Consider the following 6,782-nt stretch of genomic DNA (forward strand, 5'->3'; position numbering starts at 1 on the left):
ATCGTGTGAGTGGGGTGCTCAATTCATGACCTTCTCCTCTGATACCTAAGTTTCCGAGCCGAGACACTTTGGTGATAACAGATAAGTGGCCTTTGGCGACTTTGTAATCTGGCAATGCAGTCCATTTCTGGCATCTCTAACGATAAATGGATTTTTCTAAGATTTGTCAGATTTAAATTCTCATTTGTATTTATCTATTTCACATGACACTTGTAAAACTAAATTTAAAATCACGAAAGTCCGAACTATAAGACTACCCTATTCGAAAAGACTAAATTCCTCCCAGAAGTATGAAAAGCAAGCTACATCCACACATTATATGTGTGTGTACGTAGACAGTTGTTCTAAATCCTATGAGACCATCCATGCATAATGCATACGCATTACGTACCTCATCATTTAACGAAAGCTCATTCGTTTACATTAAAAAATAAAAAATAATAATAACAAAAGAACATAACATACGGGGCTTCAAGTATCGGACAAATTATGGATATATTTGACAAAGATCAACTAATGGCGGCTGAACCTTAATTATCTTTCCTTTTTATTTATTTATTTTTTCTTATATAATGTTTTTAACGAATTATGTTTTACAAGTGAGATGTATTGATTCACTTGTTGGTAAGGACTTAGGACATAAATTACTATTATTCATCGACCAAATAAATTATGTAAATAATATTATATAATATTTTGAAAAATATAAAAAAATATATATTTTTTATAATTCCATTCATCACATTTTTTTAGATAATTTGTAGCTTCTTTCTTTCTTTACTTCTTCTAATTAGTCACTAGTTGTTATTATTGGTAGGGGTTGTAGTTGGTAAGGCTATATGATTAATTATTATATGAGGAGAGTTAGTTATTACTGGGGACGAACCATTTGGGACTGGAATGTACAACAATTTCAATCCCAACATCTTTTTTAAAAGTCAACCAAAAGAGAAGGGCATTTTGACAATTTTACAAACTTCTAAATGAAATTCAACCACCATAAATTATATTGAAATTTGTATCCAATGTCATTCCTCAGACTGGGAAAAAAAAAGAAGATAAAGGGAACTTGTCCACCGCATGTTTTTCTATACGTAATTATATTAATATTAACTGAAAATAAATTTATTTAAATAAAAAATATTTTTTAAATTAAAATCTTACAAATGCACCAGATTACCCACCTCCACCACTCTACTACATGCCATCCCACCACAATCTCCACTACACCACCTTTATTATTCTACCATCACCACCAGCACCATCGCTAATATACAAACATTAATACCTTAACTTCAAAATTGTAATCAAATATAAAAAGCGCTTTATATGAAAAATATTTTTTCACCCAAAAAAATAGTAATATTTTTATTCATTATCAAATTTGTTTACAAGTTGATTTTTGTTAGTTTTCTAGAATGATAATTAACTTTTACTAATTAAAACAAATTGAATAATTAACTTTTACTAATTATGTCAAGTTTGTAAAAGCAGAAAAGATGTTCCAATTCGGATATATTCCCGCTGCTTGCTAGTATATGGATAATTTTCTTTCTCCTCTTCCACTTATAATTACAAAAGTACAACTAGTCAAAATAAAATAAAATATACATATAATCTAAATTCATTTCACGTATTAATTTTTTTTGTGCATGTGTTCATTCCATCAACTTCAAGAACTTGCCACTATGATTTTTTCTTTCAACTTGCCACATTGACTTTGAAATCAATAATATATAGTATTTAATTATTTGGTGGGAATCAACCTTTCAACTTTTCATGTTTGATTGTTTTGCAGTTAAGTTAGAAAACTTTTCTTGTTTGGTAGTTTTGCAGTTGGACAAGTTAGAATTAAGAATTTGATATAAGTAATTAAATTTGTGGGGATATATTTTGTGAATGACAGCACGTGATCAAATGTGACACAGAAGTGTCAGTTGAGGTGCCACGTGGTCTGATCCTGATGCCGAGGTGATCTCGTCTAGGCCGAGATTACCTGCGGAGATGCCAGAATTCGAGATGAGCGGATAAAGGATAAGAGTCCTAGAACATGAGAGGATCTCAGTTTGGATAAGAATAAGGCTCAATAAGAGTTTATTTCTATCTAGGTGAAGGTCCAGGATGAGCATTGAGCTTGAGTCCGTTAAGGTAAGGCTTCTACATGGATCAGGTTAGTGCTGTCTATGAAAGTAGGGCACCCTCGTGAGTCTGAGGTATGTTTTTGATCTTTGAACAATAAGTTATTTCTTGTGATTTTAAGTACAATTTGCTATCTTTGAGAGATATTTGATTACTAACTTGAGCATCGGAGTGTCCCCGAGTAGACGAACCACCGCCAGATTCTTATCTTTCTGTGATAGGTTGTTCGGGTTTAATCTATTCTACTAGTGCTCTTCAGCTGAATTCCCCTTTTTGGTTGTGTGGTCAAAAATCAATATCTGCAATTTGGCCCTGTCTGTGGAACGTAAGGAGAATAGATGGCTAATGACGGGCAAAAAGAAAAGATCGAAAACGACATCCCTAGCGGGAGTGGTAAGCATACTGATCCAAACATGGAGGAAGAAAACTATAACGAAGGAATACAGAATCAGAATCCCGGGGAGAAAGACGTCGGCCAAGAGGGAGACACACTAAAGAAAGTGGGCCGAGACGAGTATCACATCGAAAGCGACCTCCAGGTATGGAAAGATGAATGCCTGAGGAGGGACGGTGAGATGAAGGGAATGACAAACAAGTTGGCAGACCTATAATCAGTTGTCAATTTCATGATGCAGAACAATGTCATGCAGCCACTGTTTCCATTGAAGGACACGCCGATTCCAACGGCCAAGAACGACGCCCATAAAAGGGGGCAGAAAGCAATTCCAATAGTCCTTCAACATGACAAAATGAAGGAACGCTCACATCGGCCTTCATGGGACGCCGGGCGAGCAGAGTCAATGAGAGGAGAGTCTTAGAGGACGCCTCATACCAAGGGAACTTATGCCAAGGAACATCGACATGTTCAAGGGAAGGAACTTTGTTTTGAAATGGTGAATGAAGAGAAGTTTAAGAGGACGCATAACAACACTGGGAGCAGCGCACCAAAAAGGTTGAAATCCCTTGACAGCCGAGCTCCTGGTTGGACTAAGGAGGATTTGAGGGACTACCTTCAGAGGAAAAGACAGAATGCTAAAGTCACATCACATCACCCGTCAAATCGAGAACGCTATTCTCAGTAGAGTTGGATAAGTTTGAGGCCCCAAAAAGGTTCTATATGCCGAGGTTCCAGATATATGACGGTAAACCCGATCTGAACTTTCACGTCAGCTTGTAACTGAATTCAATGGCCTTGTATGTCGGGAACGAACCATTACTGTGCAAGGTGTTCCCCTCATCTTTTGGGAAAATTGCATTGGTTGGTTTCACAAGTTACCGAAAGGAACTATGAAGAGTTGGGAACGTCTGGCCGAGATGTTCGTGGCCAGGTTTGTCACGAACAAGTTGCAACCATTAAGGGTAGACTCCCTAGTGGCTTTGAAAATTGGCGAGGTTGAGAGCTTTAGGGCGTATGCCAAAAGGTAATATGAGGTGTTCAACTGAATACTAAGATGCAACCAGGAGTTGGCGGTCGTGTTTTTTAAGAATGGCCTGGAGGATGACTACATGCTTCGAAAGTCGCTAGCAAAGACTCTGCCAAAAAGTATGGAGGAGCTCATCATGGCAAGGATCGAGAAATATGCCAGAACAGAAGAGGATACGTCGGAAACAAAGGCACCGATGCAGGAAAAGAGAAAAGGGCTCGCCGAAGCGAGGCCGAGGTAATATTCACTAGGCAAGAAACAGGGCTGAGGGTTGCACAGACAGTCACCAATGTGTTCCAGATCCTGGTTTATAAAGTTCTAGAAAGGATCAGGAACCAGCCGTATTATAGAGCGTCGGAGAGGATTCCTAGCAAATTTATGGGGAGAAGTCTTGGGAAGCATTGTGCTTACCATAATGATGATGGACACTTGACTCAAGAATGCAGAGCCCTGAAGACGCATTTGGAAGATTTGATCAATGTGATCCACTCGAAGGTTAATGAGAATGATATACGAGGAGAGACCCAGAAGGTAAAACACTTACAGTATGTGTGTCAGGTCCAACAAAAGAGGCCTAGAACAAACAAGTACCAAGAACCGATGGTGTCCTTTACTGAGGCAGACCTTGACATGGTATAGTATCGACACAATGATGCTCTGGTGGTGACCCTCAAGGTTAGAGAATATCAGTTAAGGAGCATTCTGATCGACCAGGGCAGCTTTTGTGACATCATGTATGTCAGGTGTTACAAGGAGCTTGGCCTTCATCGCGATGATTTGGAGCAATCCAACAGCCCAATGGTTAGGTTCAATGGAACGCCGACATGGCCTATGGGGGCAATGAATCTAGAGGTGCAGGCAGGCATTGGGAAAGTAAGCACAAAGTTTACAGTAATTGACATCTCCTCCCCTTACAATATTATCTTGGGAAGGCCATGGTTGCACACAATGAGGGTTGTCCCCTTAACATTGCACCAACTGTTGTGGTTCTTAATGGTGCATGGAATTGAGGAGGTTAGAAGGGATCAGATGCAGGCAAAAAATTGTTCTATGGCAGAAATGAAATCCGCCTGCAACGTGCGAGAAACAAAGACAACAGAAATTGAAGACGAGGACATGGAAGTTATAGATGATGTCAGCAAAGAACCAGCCGAGAAGAGTAAGGAAGCCATGAAGAAAATTCTGGTCCAAGAAGGGGATGAAGAGCGCTTCTTCCTTCTCGGCTCAGGCTTGGTTGAAGATGAGGAAAATGAGTTGGAAGCTTTAGGTTGGCTAAACTTGTCATCCAGCGAGCGAGGAGGCCGACGTTGATGCATGTTGAGTCCATTGAGGTAAGGCTTCTATAGTGATCAGGTCAATGCTGGGTATAAAAGTAGAGCACCCTCGTGGGTTTGAGGTATGTTTTTGATCTTTGAACAATAAGTTCTTTCTTGTGAGTTTAAGCACAATTTGTTAGCATTGAGAGACATTTGATTACTGACTTGAGCGTCGGAGTGTTCCCGGGTGGACGAACCACCGCTGGGTTCTTATCTTTCTGTGATAGATTATTCGGGCTTAATCTATCTGCCGGTACTCTCCAGCTGAGTTTTCTTTTTTGGCTGTGTGGTCGGAAATCAACCCCCACAAAATTATTTTGCAGTTTGAGAAGTTAGAATTAAGAATTTAAATACTTAATCAAGAGAGGGACATAATTTTAAATACCCATATCAAAAGATGTGTCGATATCAATCATGATATATAATGGTATCAAAAATATCAAATGATATATTTCAAGAATCAAATGTTGTGATTGTAAATTTTTTAAAAATCATCAATCAAAATATAAGCTGAATTAGAAATATTAACTATGAACCAACCATATCAATTGAGAATTTATATGCTAGTGAGTTGGCTTAAAATGAGAAAAGGACAAAAATGACTTAAAAAAAGACAATATGGTATTAAAATCATCCAGACCAGTCTCAATAAATGTAGGTTTTGGTTAAATATAATTAACAAATCATAAAATTCTTACTTTATCAGTCTGAACAAATTATTTTTAAACTAATTTTTGGTTAACTTTGCTACAATAAATTGTTACATATAATGATACATTGTTCACAAGTTATAATATTTTATTATTTATTTTTAAGAGTGATCACCAAACATCCTATCCGACGACCGACTGCTCTACAATTATTATTATTTTTTAATTTTTTTTTTAAGAATATGAAAGTGCATAGACTTTTGATATCCTATACTTTTCATAGACTTTGGATGTCCTATACTGAGCTATTGTTTAGCAGGACAACCACTTCTCGGCACATTTGTTTTTGTTTTTTAATGTGAAACTGCATATGTTACCATACGAAATTAACTTCTCTTATATTATTTTGACTACTTTTTAACGGTACAAAATGAATGGTTTATAAAATTTAATTTTAAAATAGAGAGTTTAATGTAATGTATACATAGAAAAAATATTAACTAAAATAAGAAAATATATTTTTAATTACAATTTGTCTCAAAATTTGTCAAGATTAATGTAAATACTCTACGTAATAGCGAGCCACCAACCCAAAAAAGGAATTAATAAAAACAAATGAAGTGAATGACCATCCATACCATCTATCATTGTTAAGTGTTTGATGGGTTGGAGCAATTATGCATTAACTATCCACTTAAACTTACAATAATTAATAATTAATATAGAGAAAATAACCCAACAGGGTAATTTAAAAAAAAAAACATATCAAATTAATGAAAATTTTTATACGTATTAATAACTAAATTTGTATACTTTTTCGTGAATTTATATATTTTTTATTCCTGACTTCACTAGCATGTAATAACCCCATGGCCTATGTGAGCAAAAGTCATATGATTGGAGTCAAAATCAAGATTAGGAAAGTCATCTATAGGAATTTAGGCCAAGTTTGGCATGATTGAAAAAAGACAAAAAGTCAAAAAGTCACTATCCTATTTAAGTCACATCATCTTATTTAAGTCATATCACCTCTCTAACACATCACTTCAAACCCAACCCAAACCCAATCCATATTTCATAAAAAGTCAAAAAGTGCACTTATTTAGTCTACCCAAACTAGGCCTTAATTTCTATAATATAATATTTAAATTTGTATACTTTTCTATGAATTTATACCTTTTTATCCTTGACTTCACTAACATAAAATAATCCCATTAATATAAGGGTAAATTATCAATAAGTTTTAATAAAAT

Source organism: Camellia sinensis, chromosome 6 (genome assembly GCF_055761805.1).
Source record: "Camellia sinensis isolate YWXY chromosome 6, ASM5576180v1, whole genome shotgun sequence".
Classification (NCBI taxonomy): domain Eukaryota; kingdom Viridiplantae; phylum Streptophyta; class Magnoliopsida; order Ericales; family Theaceae; genus Camellia; species Camellia sinensis.